Source organism: Leptopilina boulardi, unplaced genomic scaffold, assembly GCF_019393585.1.
Source record: "Leptopilina boulardi isolate dan_hultmark-lab unplaced genomic scaffold, ZJU_Lbou_2.1 LbouV2_393, whole genome shotgun sequence".
NCBI lineage: Eukaryota > Metazoa > Arthropoda > Insecta > Hymenoptera > Figitidae > Leptopilina > Leptopilina boulardi.
The window spans coordinates 205,053-220,516 of NW_026137966.1; the positions used below are offsets into that span (position 1 = coordinate 205,053).

At 29.9% G+C, this 15,464-nt stretch overlaps 1 protein-coding gene across 1 annotated transcript in view; it reads right to left on the reverse strand.

The window, feature by feature from the left end:
* The window catches only part of LOC127288730 (beta-glucuronidase-like), a 576,096-nt gene that overhangs the window by 158,649 nt on the left and 401,983 nt on the right, over positions 1 to 15,464 (reverse strand). The gene's annotated exons all lie outside the window — the stretch shown is intronic.

Consider the following 15,464-nt stretch of genomic DNA (forward strand, 5'->3'; position numbering starts at 1 on the left):
GTTTTTGGGGTCTCTGATTACGAATATCATCTTGAAACTACTATTCTTCACGTAACATGTTTCATGTTACAATGAACTTACTAAATTCACATGAAAGATATTACTTAAAGAATATTCGTCTACTGATGAAAAATCTGATATAAAAAAAAAAAAAAAATTTAATAGTTCTTTAAAACTCGAATATCATATCATATATCATATTGGATTGACAATTTTGAATTTTTGAAAACCAAGATCATATTCGTGATTACCCCCGAGTAACGATTTTTAATCGAATTTGGATAATTTTAAAAAATTCATCCGCCATATTGGATCCGCTATTTTGAATTTTTGAAAACCAATGTTATACTTGTAATCAGCGACCTCGAAAAACCCTGAGTAACGATTTTTAAGCGATGAGGCACCAGTGATGAATCAACGTCGGTGTTACGTCTCAAAATAGAGAAATAACTAAAGAAATAATATTTTATTTTATTTGTGGCCGCTCGGTGATTCAGTGAATTCCTGTTTCATTTACAGAGCAGAAGGCTCTGAGCTAAGGGTACAGGAAAGAAAGAGAATAGTGATTTTTAATGACAAGGTTACAAATTTATTTAGACAAACATTTAGAGTTATAAAATTGATCTTTGAGAGAGAGTATCCTGAAGCAACCATTCTTGAAATAAGGGGAAATCAGCATTCCACTGCAACAAGGAATGTAAAGGTTACTACAAATTTTTATAAGGAATTAGGAAGGATTTAGATAAAAAGTATTACAACTTACCTTGAAAATTTAGATGTAAAATGTATGAAAAAGGACCACTGGTGTGTCCTAATTATGATATAGTTTGAGAGCTCACAGGAAGGTTGACGGGCCTTGGTGATGACCACAGGTCCGGAGTTCAGTTGATTGAATCAGCTCTTCTTGACGTAGAAACTTTTAACACTTGACACAGAGATTCTTCTAAGTCGAACTTGAGTATGAAATCGAGCAGAGTAACAACGCTTGTACTAGATTTCGTATGTGAACTGGTACCAAATATGAAGTAGAAGTAACGTGTATGATGAAAAGTTCTGAACTGGTAGATGTTACACGTATGAAGATGATTTGAGAACTAGTAGATGTTATACGTATGAAGATGTTTTGAGAACTGGTTGATGTTATACGTATGAAGAGGATTCCAGAACTGATCTCTCCATGAAAATGTAGTCCTTTTATACTGAGTTTTCGTAAGAGAATAGATAAAATTTTATTGTCCTACTATATATTTTCACCCTAATTTTGGAAGTCAAAGTTCAGTCCTTCTCTCTCAGTTGAACGTAAAAAGGGGGGTGTGAACCAGCTTCTTCAAGATACAAAGAGTATGACTATGATTATTCGCAGCTGTACTCTTCTAATGTGGTGATACCACAGGGGTTCGTCACATAGGAAAATTGGAAAGAGCGCATTTATTACATCGTTTGATTTTAGCACATAGGGAAAATTAGAAAGGGATCATTTTGTTTTGTGGGGGTGTGAGCTCTTCTGGTATCATAAAAGATTTCTTGCTTCTATTTGTATGTATACAGAAATAGAAATACAGTAGATAGTCGTAGAAGGATACAAAACGCAGGGGTCTTTTATATATAAAAGAATGATGTTTAGTTGCGCGAAAAAGGGGCGGAAATTGAACATTTAAGAGAAAAGTATTTAGAGGCGTAACAAAAACACGTGTGTTTGTCGCAGAGACATATAACTCGGTATTGATTAAAAGGATTCTTATAATTATGAATGTAAAAGTTACGGTGACGTGACACCTCCCCCCTTTAAAATTCGGAAATTAGAAATGAAGTTGAATAATTTACGAATTCAGTTTTTGAGAAGAGTTAAGTTATTTGAGGGAAATGTCACTTACAATTTTGATTATATTATGTAAAGTTTTTAGACATCAATGTTTAAAAGGCCTAAGAGAAAATACGTCATACACATGATATAGTTTCACACCAAGTTAAGATATAGGTTTATATATATTGAAAAATACATAAGAATATTATTGTTAATGATTTCAAAGATTTTCACACATATCCCGTACTATCATTTTTGAGTTAATAGTCATACATGATTTAAAAATGATTTAATCATAGAGATTGGGATCTTATGTATAGAAGCATATACAAATTTGAAATACTTTCGTAAAAGCTCACAGAATTAGTAGAAGTAGTATATAAAAAGGAATTTTAATTATATTTATAAAGACACTCATACCATGTATTATACAAGATTTTAAGGATGCATTATTATTATTTGCTCTTTACACATTGGTTAATTTAGAATAAGATATAAGTTTTCAATACATAGTGCATACGGATAGATTACATTCTGATGATGACAGAGTTCAATTTTTTTTTTTCATACATAATTTATACTTTTGAAATGTTATATAATTCTGTTAAAGATTTTCATCCACATAAATTTACGAAAAGGAGGAAGGCAGAGAAAAAAAAATTTCTAACATTTTCCTTTCTGAACGCAGGTATAATTTTTGAAACAGATTTACATAAGCTTATACATCCCTCCCTCCTTTAAGAGAAAAACGAGAAGTATTCAAAGTTTTGACATGAATAGAATTTACAACATTGATTTAAAGAATTTTGGCTTTAATATTAATTAATTGGATAATTTTCGTTCTTTTTTTTTTTATTGTAACAATTTCTTGCTATATGATATTTTTCGAAACATTGCTCACAAGATAAGCTGCATTTACTTAATTAGTTGCAATCTTTCCTTTTATCTTTATCAATAGAATTTTTTTTTCAATTTTTGATTTCAATACAATCATTCCATGTTCTAAATGGCATATTGCTATTTTATAATTCCTCGACTCCAGTAATCAATATATTGGTTTAGAAAACTAAATTCGATTGATAAATTCTCCATAACACGAATTGGAAAATTTATTTATTTTTACCATGCCCGTTCATATTACCTAGAGGAATATAAGATTCTATCAGGTAACGTTGTTCTCATTTTCAAGACTACATGCTTCTCTTCTTTTTTAAAATAAATAATTTTTGAAATCGATGACATTTTTCAATTAGGCTTATAGTTTACGAGATATTTACGATTTTATCTGGCATTTTTTATATAAATTTTCGAATATTTTGAATTTGGAAAAAAAAAATTTCAATCTCGATTTACATGTTTTAGATTTCAAAATTTCGTGTCACATTGTGGTAATCAAATTTCGGTATTGATACGAACTACAAGAAAATGAAGTTTAAAAATTTTTAAAATTGATTTTTTTTTTATTTTTATTTTCGAATATTTGAATTTGGAAAAAAAATTTCAATCTCGATTTAGATGTTTTAGATCTCAAAATTTTGTGTCACATTGTGGTGATCAAATTTCGGTATTGATACGAACTACAAGAAAATGAAGTTTTAAAAATTTTTTAAAATTGATTTTTTTTTTTTTTTTTTTTTAATTTTTGAATATTTGAATTTAGGAAAAAAAAAAAAAACAAAATATTAATATGAAACTTTCTTATACGAAATATTTAAAAGAAAAAAAAGTAAATTTTATAATGTAAAAATAGATCCTGGAAGAAAAATAGCAAATATTAATATAATGAATGTCCATAATATATTTTAATCACCTGAAACAGAAAAATCTCTATATTATTATCAATTATTTAATGTCTCTTTTTTATTATATCTAAAAATTAAAATGTATGCTTAAGAAAATACTCCAGTTGTTCAATATAAAATTCGAGTAATCTGTATTTATTACAGATAATTATATATTTTTTATAATATTTATTTATTTTGTTACTGACAATGCCTTTTTTTATTTGTATTTTAATGCTTAAGAATAGGCAAAACTGGATTATTTACTTTAATAAAAAAGTTAATTGTATAAATGGAGAATTATAATTATAAGAGCAAACAATAATGTTGCAAAAGCAAATTGTTTTGTTTATGTGTATTTAGTGAATATATTGAAGGATGTGTATTAAGATTTGAATTAATTCACTATTCTTGCTATATTTTATAGAAATGTTTAAATTAATTTTGGTTAGCATGATGAATATGAGACAAGCGAAGTCTGTTAATGTGTACAATTTTTGGTGATTTATTTATTTTAATTTTTATGTTTCCTTTACTCAATATTTCTAACACTTCATGTGGTCCTGTATATTGATTGCCTAATTTTTTCGGTTTAGGACCTTGTAATAAAAATACGCTATCTCCGATTTTAAAATTTTGAGGGTTAGCTTTGCGATCATAGTAAGTTTTTGATTTTTCTTTAGATTCAATTAAATTTTTCTACGCGAGAGATTGAATATCATGTAATTTTGTAACTAATTTTACTAAATAGTCATCATAGGTCTCGAGTTTTTCTTCTTCCAAAAGTGGTAAACTTGAAGGTAATCTTGGTAATCTACCGAAAACTAACTCATAGGGTGTACATTTAGTACCTTCATGGACGCTTGTATTATAAGAAAACATAGCTAATTCTAATAAATCATCCCATTGAGTATTTTTATTGATGAATTGTTTAAGATATTCTGCTAATACATGATGCGATCTTTCTAATGAACCATTTGATTGAGGGTAAAAAGAAGTAGTTTTAAATTGTCGAATACGAAATCGTTTTGCTAATCGCTTCATAAGATTGCTCAAAAAATTTGTACCTTGATCTGTTAATACGCCTTTTGGAGAGCCAAAAGTACAAATGAATTTCTTTACAAAAGCATCTGCAATTGTACTAGCCTGCTGATTTGGTAAAGGTACTGCTACAGAATATTTTGTTAAGCAGTCTTGTATAGTTAAAATGCATTCATTTCCCGATTCTGTTGCTGGCAAAGGTCCTACTATATCCATAGAAATTTTCTCGAACGCGGTTCCTGGTGTATCAGTAATAACCATTGGGTTTTTGGTTTTTACTCGAACTAACTTTTTCAACTGACATTGTAAACATGCTTGAATATATTTCTGTATATCTAATTTCATATTTTCCCAAAAATATTTTTGCCGAATCCTACTATAGGTTTTCGTAACTCCCTTGTGACCGCCTATAGCAGAGGAATGTGCTTCTTCAATCAGAATTTGTCTTTGTTCAGTTGTTGCATATTGAACATAACCTTTACATATTATAACTTTAGTATAAGAATCTTGAAAAGTTTCTTTAAGAATTAATTCGATATCTTGCCAATTTACGTGATTAATGACTGTTGTTTTTGCAATACTAACTGATTTTAGTTTTAATTTTTCTGTTAAATTTTTAAATGATTCAATTGTTAATTTGATGTTATTTGTTATTTGAGTAAGACTTTCACTTGATTCTGTAGTAATTGGTAAAGCAATGTGTAAAAAATTTCCTTTCTTAATTTCTTTAGCTTCATTAATTAACAAATTTTTGAATTGAGGAAGTTCATTTTGTTTATTTAGACTTCGAGAACCATTATCTAAAGGGACACCTGTTGTAGATAAAAAGTATGCATAATTATCTTTCCGCATTCTTAACTGGTCTTTACATTCCACTATATTAGTACATAAGGGTCCATGAAATGATTTTCCTAATTCACCCATGTTTTGTTCGTTTAGAAAAGGGTCAAGGGGGAACTCAGGAGGGGGCTCAGCAGGAGGGCGTTGACATTCATGCTCATCATTGATTTTTCTTTGAGTTTGTTTAGAATTTGAAATTTCATTAGGAAAATATATTTCCTCTAAATCGTCGGAATCACTATCGTATTCTTCTTCTATATATTCTTTACTTTTCGATTTCGCACTATCTTCAATAATTTTTTCATGAGGAAAATCTTCAACACTATCATCACTTGAACTTACATATTCTTCCGCACTAAAAGGTTGATAAAATTGATTTTGTCTAATATATTCTGGATCTGAATTTTCTTCCGAATCTTCACTTTCGCACTCGTTATCTTCACTAATTTTACGCGTTTTTTGTTTAGAAATTGATCCTTTAGGCCTACCTCTTTTTCTTTTGATGAAATTTTCATCCTCATCAGTCACTAAATCTTCATTATAATTTATTTTTTGCAAATTTTTCGCGATTTCTAATATTTCGAACGGATTTTTGAATAATTTCTTGATTTCGCGGACTTTGAATAGATTTTGTATTTTTCACATTTTTCGAATTTCGCACATTGATTTCACTTCGCCTTGATTTAATTTCATCGATTTTATTACTAGAATTAGATTTCTTTGATTTAGAATTTTTCATTTCTTCACTTGAATTTTTCACTTTTTCACTTGATTTTTTACACGAACGTTGCACGTTTTCTTTTAAATTCTTGGAACTAGTAGCTTCTTCTCTTAATTTCTTTGATTTTCTTCTAGTCATCACTGCAATACATTTATCACTTTCAAGATTTATCGGATAGTCTTCATTATTAATTTTTTCACAAAGATTTTTAACTTTTTTATTTTTCGTACTCTCATATATCAAACTTATTATTTTTTTAACAAGATTTAATTCATTATTCGTAGATACACTTTCAACATTTATTTTGTCAGTAAATTCTTCATTACAATAAACACCATCATCTTCGATTTCATCTGAATTTTCGTTTTCTTCATTGTCGTCTTCTTCTTCGTCATATTCTTCTTTTTTTTCTTCTTCGTATTCTGGGATGCAGCAATCAAATTTTTTCACATAAGTTACTGGATTTCGGGATAATGCATCCGCATTAACATTCATTTTTCCTGCCTTGTATAACATCTCAAAATCGTATTCTGCTAATTTTAATTTCCATCTTGTTACGCGAGAACAAGGATCGCTTGATTTTTGAAACCATAATAATGGTTTATGATCGGTAACAATTTTAAATCTCCTACCATAGAGAAAATGTCTAAAATGTAAAACACAATATACAATCGCAAGGGCCTCTTTATTATAAGTGTCGTATTTTACTTCATGTTCGTTTAAAGATCTTGACGCATAAGCAATGGGCATATCTTTACCAATTTTGCCTTGTGATAATATGCCGCCAATAGCATAACCGGATGCATCAGTTGTAAGAATAAAAGTTTTTTCAAAATCTGGTCTTTGTAGGAGTGGTTCTTCGCAAAGTTCATTTTTTAAAATTTCGAAAGCTACTTGTTGTTTATCTGTCCAATGAAAAGTTACGTCCTTTTTTAAAAGTTGCGTCAAAGGTCCCGATTTCTTAGAAAAATTATTAATGAATCTTCGATAATAACCGGCAAGACCTAAGAATTGTTTTATATTTTTTACGTTTTTGGGAACTGGAAAATTTTTAACAGCAGTTATCTTTTTCGGATCAGGTCGGACTCCATTTTTATCGATTATGTGTCCAAGATAAACTACTTCGGGTCTGAGAAATTCGCATTTATCTGGTTGCAATTTTAAATTCGCGTTACACAGTCGAGACATAAAATTATCAAATTTTTGTTGATGTTCTTCAAGAGAATTTGCAAAAATTACTACGTCATCGAGATATGCAAATAGATCTGTACCTATAAGACCGGATAGACAACAATTCATTAATCTTTGAAAACAACTTGGCGCGTTCTTTAAACCGAAAGGCATACGGTCAAATTCATAGTGACCATATGGGGTTGAGAAGGCTGTTTTGTGAGAATCTTTTGGACTCATTTTAATTTGATGAAAACCGGAAGCTAAGTCAAACACAGAGAAGTATTGCGCATTTCCAAGGGTCTCGAGCACTTCGTTTATATTCGGTAGCGGAAAAAAGTCGGTTATTGTTTTTTCATTTAATTTACGAAAGTCTAATACCATTCGCCATTTTTTATTTCCATGACTGTCATTTTTTTTAGGCACGATCCATACTGGTGTATTATATGGGGATTGAGAAGGTTTGATTATTTTATTTTTTAAAAGTTCACTTGTTTGTCTTAAAAGTTCTTCTTTATGCACTGGGGGAAATCTGTATTGTCGCGTGAATACTGGTTCGTCATCTTTAGTAGGGATGTTATGTTGGAGAACATTGGTAGCTGTTAAATATTCACCTGGTAAATGAAATCTTTCAGAATATTCCGCGATTAATGCTTCTACATGTTTTAATTCATCTGGTTTTAAATGATCTAAACGAAGTGAATCTAATATTTTTTCAATTCTTTCTTTACCCGTAATATTATAAAATCCAAATTGCTTATCGCACAAGGTTTCTGAATATACAAAATTGTCAAATAATTTTTCCGCGGTGTTATTTTCAATATTTATTTTATTATTTTTAATTTGATTTGTGTCAGAGGAGTTATTAAAAATTTCGTCATATTCTTGTAAAATTACTTTCGGAATTTGTATTTTTACTGAATTTGATAGTGTATTTGCTGCTTTTACGTATGCTTTACCATTATTATTTGTGACTATAGCGTTTCCTATGTAAACTCCAGGTTCAGTATTTAAAAGTGGAACATATCCTTCTTTTAAATTAGAATTTTCAACAAATAAAAATATGTCAGATATTGATCGAGGTGGGAGAGTAATAAAATTTCTTGATGCGAAATAGAACATTTTTCCTTTGACTTCTAAACATTTTTCAGCATAATTAATTTTGACATTATTATCTGTAAAATATTCTGATCCTAAAACTCCATCTTCTTCTATGGGAACTTCATTAGGTATTATGTTAAAAGTTGTGGGATAACCGAAAATATTCAATTTTGTTTGTCCTAATGTGTGTACTGGGTGTTCATTTATACCTGTTAATTGAATTTTCTTTAATTTATTTAAAGTCATTGTAGAATCAAGCATTTTTTCTTTTAAAAGATTTAACCCTGCTCCTGTATCAATCATTAAATGAAGGGGTTTAGAAACTGTATTAACATAAATAGATGGTATCATATTTCCTTTAGTACAATTGATTTGAATGGTTTCTAAATGTTCAGATATTTGCTTTTTAGGCACGCTTTTTCTGTTCTTTAAAACTCGAATATCATATCATATATCATATTGGATTGACAATTTTGAATTTTTGAAAACCAAGATCATATTCGTGATTACCCCCGAGTAACGATTTTTAATCGAATTTGGATAATTTTAAAAAATTCATCCGCCATATTGGATCCGCTATTTTGAATTTTTGAAAACCAATGTTATACTTGTAATCAGCGACCTCGAAAAACCCTGAGTAACGATTTTTAAGCGATGAGGCACCAGTGATGAATCAACGTCGGTGTTACGTCTCAAAATAGAGAAATAACTAAAGAAATAATATTTTATTTTATTTGTGGCCGCTCGGTGATTCAGTGAATTCCTGTTTCATTTACAGAGCAGAAGGCTCTGAGCTAAGGGTACAGGAAAGAAAGAGAATAGTGATTTTTAATGACAAGGTTACAAATTTATTTAGACAAACATTTAGAGTTATAAAATTGATCTTTGAGAGAGAGTATCCTGAAGCAACCATTCTTGAAATAAGGGGAAATCAGCATTCCACTGCAACAAGGAATGTAAAGGTTACTACAAATTTTTATAAGGAATTAGGAAGGATTTAGATAAAAAGTATTACAACTTACCTTGAAAATTTAGATGTAAAATGTATGAAAAAGGACCACTGGTGTGTCCTAATTATGATATAGTTTGAGAGCTCACAGGAAGGTTGACGGGCCTTGGTGATGACCACAGGTCCGGAGTTCAGTTGATTGAATCAGCTCTTCTTGACGTAGAAACTTTTAACACTTGACACAGAGATTCTTCTAAGTCGAACTTGAGTATGAAATCGAGCAGAGTAACAACGCTTGTACTAGATTTCGTATGTGAACTGGTACCAAATATGAAGTAGAAGTAACGTGTATGATGAAAAGTTCTGAACTGGTAGATGTTACACGTATGAAGATGATTTGAGAACTAGTAGATGTTATACGTATGAAGATGTTTTGAGAACTGGTTGATGTTATACGTATGAAGAGGATTCCAGAACTGATCTCTCCATGAAAATGTAGTCCTTTTATACTGAGTTTTCGTAAGAGAATAGATAAAATTTTATTGTCCTACTATATATTTTCACCCTAATTTTGGAAGTCAAAGTTCAGTCCTTCTCTCTCAGTTGAACGTAAAAAGGGGGGTGTGAACCAGCTTCTTCAAGATACAAAGAGTATGACTATGATTATTCGCAGCTGTACTCTTCTAATGTGGTGATACCACAGGGGTTCGTCACATAGGAAAATTGGAAAGAGCGCATTTATTACATCGTTTGATTTTAGCACATAGGGAAAATTAGAAAGGGATCATTTTGTTTTGTGGGGGTGTGAGCTCTTCTGGTATCATAAAAGATTTCTTGCTTCTATTTGTATGTATACAGAAATAGAAATACAGTAGATAGTCGTAGAAGGATACAAAACGCAGGGGTCTTTTATATATAAAAGAATGATGTTTAGTTGCGCGAAAAAGGGGCGGAAATTGAACATTTAAGAGAAAAGTATTTAGAGGCGTAACAAAAACACGTGTGTTTGTCGCAGAGACATATAACTCGGTATTGATTAAAAGGATTCTTATAATTATGAATGTAAAAGTTACGGTGACGTGACATCGGTAAAAAGATAAAATATTCTATTTTCAATTAAAGTAAATATTTCTACCGTTTAGAGAAGGTATATAGATAAGTTGTAATAGATGGTATGGACTACTTCATTCATAATAGTAGTCTAGTTCATAATAAATAAGGAATAAATTGCCTTTTTAATAGTTTAAAACCCCTTTCTGTAGGGGTTTTGTACAAGGAACAGAAAGTGGCTTTTTAATACGAGTGGGGAATTCGAAAAAGGCACTTATCCCGTGACACACACGATATTTTTTACAACAAAGGTATGAATTTCGCGTCCAAAATAGTATATTGTGTATAAAAAATTATTAAAATTTAAGAGGAGAATGGAAGAAACCTATCCCGAGATTTCTAACCCCCTGTCATAAAATCAGTGTCAAATAGACACCCTGAGTGGATGGCTAGGGAGGTTCGGGAGGCAAAGCTCCCCGACTATAAAAAACCAACTCAAAAGATGAAATGTATAAAAGGTAGTATTGTTTACATTGGGGCGCTACATTCTCAATGTTAAAGCAATGAACTAAATCTCTAAAACTCCCGTCAGACGGTAAAAAAACTCATATTTGGGTGAAAATTTCCCAACTAGGCCACCTAAAACTGACTTTTCAAATTAAAAATTTTTTTTTTCATAACCTATTGCAGGAAGCCGAATTAAAAACATTCCTGAAATGCATTTTTAAAAAAATTATTTTTTTAATTATTTATTAACAATTGAATATTTTGTTACCTTTCCACTAAATTCGCAATTACTCTGTTGCTTGTTAATGAAATTTAATAAAATTTGGTGAGTATATAGAAAAATTTTGTCTCTTTAAAATGCAATAGAAATTTCAATTAACCTTTATTGATTATGCAAAGAAAATTTAATAAACAAATGAATATTTAAACTATTTCTCATATGTTTAGGAAAAAATTTCAAAAACGACATAAAACTACACTTTCTCAACTTTAATTTAAAAAAAAAATCTTAGTACCTTTAAAAAATAAGTGAATTACGCGAATTTTAATAACTGACATTGCCAACTAGCAGTTTGCTAACTTAGCAGTATTGCTTATCGTAATCCCGGTCCAGGTACCGCCGGTTGACTAACAATGCCCCCTTAGCCAAAACATAGGTTTGTATTATATACAAGGCGCATATATCATAATTTGGGGCATATTATTATGTATTATAAATACTACTAATGGGTCAGTCCACTGACTTTCGTCTAATAGTGGTTGCGACCAAATTTTTAAAAAATCTAGTTTTAATATACGTGAAACTCGATGATTCCCTGAGTTCATTAACCATAATATTATGGTAAAAATTTTATTCCCTTTAAAAATATTAAATATCAAAAGTAGAAGGTTCACAATGTGATTTTGTAACCTTAAATTTTTCAATTTTTTTAAAAACGCTATTTTAAAAAAGTATTAAAAATTAGATGTTGGAACTCACCAAAAACATAAATTACTTTATTCTGCACAGAGGAACGAAAGAATTATTGCAAAAATTTATTATTTTTCGATGATATGCGATTTTAAAAAAAATTTTATTTAAATATTCTCAAGATTTTTATTTACTTATAACTTTTTTGTCGGTGCTCCGAAAAACTTGAGGTTTTACACAAAGATTTTTTATAATATTCTTTACCTTCTATTAAAATCTTACGAAGGTTAGTAAAAGGTTAGTTAAAAGACTTGAAGTTAACTAACAAAATTCAAACTGCTCCATTTTTTATAAAAATATATTAAAATGTAGCGATTTCAAATTGGTCAGTTAACTTCAAGTCCTTTAATTAACCTTTTTAAATAAAAAAATTTGTAAATTAATATCTCTAAAAAGAAGCAAAACACCTTCGTAAGATTTTAATAGAAGGTAAAGAATATTATAAAAAATCTTTGTGTAAAACCTCAATTTTTTCGGAGCACCGACAAAAAAGTTATAAGTAAATAAAAATCTTGAGAATATTTAAATAAAATTTTTTTAAAAATCGCATATCATCCAAAAATAATAAATTTTTGCAATAATTCTTTCGTTCCTCTGTGCAGAATAAAGTGATTTATGTTTTTGGTGAGTTCCAACATCTAATTTTTAATAGTTTTTTAATCATAGCGTTTTTAAAAAAAATTGAAAAATTTAAGGTAACAAAATCACATTGTGAACCTCCTATTTTTGATATTTAATATTTTTAAAGGAAATAAAATTTTTACCATAATATTATGGTTAATGAACTCAGGGAATCATCGAGTTTCACGTATATTAAAACTAGATTTTTTTAAAATTTGGTCGCAACCACTATTAGACGAAAGTCAGTGGGCTATCCCTAATATATTATATAACATAATATAATATGAACCATTGAAATAAAATTATAATAACGAAATTATTTGTATATTATAATGTTTATAATATGAACATTAGTAGCAGAAATATTTTATAAGTAATGGTTGCCCACACTAGACTTTATTGATCCGACTATGGGCTAAGAGAGAGGGACCGGCGGCAAGTGGGGTCCGTCGGTATGTGTGGCCGGCGGTAAGCGCGGTTTTACTGTACTAAGTTTGAATTTGAAGAAATTAATTTAACGTAGGACCACATTTTTGAATACTAGAATTTTTATTTAACCGAATTCTTTTTAATAGAATTTTTATTAAAGCCTAATTTTTATTTAACCAAATTTTTGTTTAGGCTAAATTAGTATTAGTAGGTATAAATTATATCAGTATAAATAAGTATCATTCGATAACAAAGAATAGGCTTCGACGCGTAAAAACGCACCGCGCGCTGCAGTGGTGAGTGTTCCAGCGCTTGCATGTCGCTCTTAAAATTCGCGTAATTCACTTATTTTTTAAAGGTACTAAGATTTTTTTTTTAAATTAAAGTTGAGAAAGTGTAGTTTTATGTCGTTTTTGAAATTTTTTCCTAAACATATGAGAAATAGTTTAAATATTCATTTGTTTATTAAATTTTCTTTGCATAATCAATAAAGGTTAATTGAAATTTCTATTGCATTTTAAAGAGACAAAATTTTTCTATATACTCACCAAATTTTATTAAATTTCATTATCAAGCAACAGAGTAATTGCGAATTTAGTGGAAAGGTAACAAAATAGTTCCGAATAGCACATACCTCTGATTTCGATAAAACTTGGTATCCCTACGTAATTTGGTGCGCTGATTACGAAAATCATAGTGAAAATTGGCGGAAATTTAATTATCATGGTAAAAACCATAAAAAACACCATAAAATCATGGTTTTTTTTCGATTATCTCGTAAAAAACAAAAAACTTCGAAAAAAGTTTTAGACGAAAGTTGTAGATCTCTAAAAAACACACATTTCATGTTTTATGCATTTTTTACCAAAAGTCATTATTTTTCGAGAAAAACGCAAAATAGTAAACACGGCCTTCGGCCGCGTAAGGTACTGCTCGCTTCTCTTTTTAAGAAATCTTGGCGAGAGGGGGTGGATGTGTCCGAAAGTAATTTGCAGAAATTGTGGGGTGGAGTCTACAGCAGCGGTAAACGCAAAATAGTAAACACGGCCTTCGGCTGCGTAAGGTACTGCTCGCTTTTCCATGATAATTAAATTTCCGCCAATTTTCACTATGATTTTCGTAATCAGCGCACCAAATTACGTAGGGATACCAAGTTTTATCGAAATCAGAGGTATGTGCTATTCGGAACTGCACCCAATTGTTAATAAATAATTAAAAAAATAATTTTTTTAAAAATGCATTTCAGGAATGTTTTTAATTCGGCTTCCTACAATAGGTTATGAAAAAAAAATTTTAATTTAAAAAGTCAGTTTTAGGTGTCCCAGTTGGGAAATTTTTACCCATTTATCAATTTTGCGTATCCGCCAATATATTTGCTCCCTAGGGAATATGTACTCCCGCTATTCTTAACCAATAAGAAAACTCCGACTCCTGGCCCGTCTCGGATGCATGAAAAATAGAAAAATTCATGCATGTGAGGTTAAACATAAATTTTGTAAAAAAAAAAAAATTTAGGAAAAGTCACTGAGATGTGTAAGTGTAGTGTAAGTGTAGTGTAAGTGTAGTGTAAGTGTAGTGTAAGTGTAGTGTAAGTGTAGTGTAAGTGTAGTGTAAGTGTAGTGTAAGTGTAGTGTAAGTGTAGTGTAAGTGTAGTACTATTAGCTGAAAAAATTTATAAATTCCAAACACACGAATGCATATACTTAAAGTACAGCTATCTGGAATACGTTTCTCATAGCCTAAACGATACCTAGAAATAAATAAAATATGAAAAATTGAGAAAAAGAAAATTTTACAAGGCAAAAACTTGATGTTTTTGTGTTTTGAAGAAAAAGAGGGGTTAAATGTCAGTTTTAAGAAATTTTGACCATGCCATTCGAAAGAGCAACTTTAAAAATAGTTAATAATGGTATGTTTGGAATTTTTTTTTCTGCTAATGGTACGAAATTGAAAGCCAAGTAGAAAAGTAATACATTTGGGCGTTAAAGGGTGAAACGCTGTAAAAAACTTCAATTGTTGAAACCCAAAAAATTTTTATTTTCTTAAAAATCCTTTGATCCGTTTAATAAACTCATAATATTGTCTTTATTTAATTTATTATTAAATGAATGTAACAAAAAAAATCGAAATTTAGTAGTTATGATTTAGATCAAAGCATCATTTTCACCGTAAAGGTTTGTGAATACATAAAAAATATTTAAAAGGTTGATACAAAAAAATTTCAATAATATCGTCTATCCTACACAATGACCTGGCAATATTGCCTCAGACTTTCCGTGTAATATTTTCTCAATATTGCGGCGCAACATTGATTTATACTTGCCCTGCAAGGTAGTTGTGACGCGAAACCATTCAATCTTGCACGAACTTTACCTGAATAGTGCAATGTAATATTGCAAATTTTTCCATGGAACACCGTGTCAAGTTTCATGTAAGAAATTGTACTATCTGATCTCATTTTTTTCCTTTAGGAAAGCTAA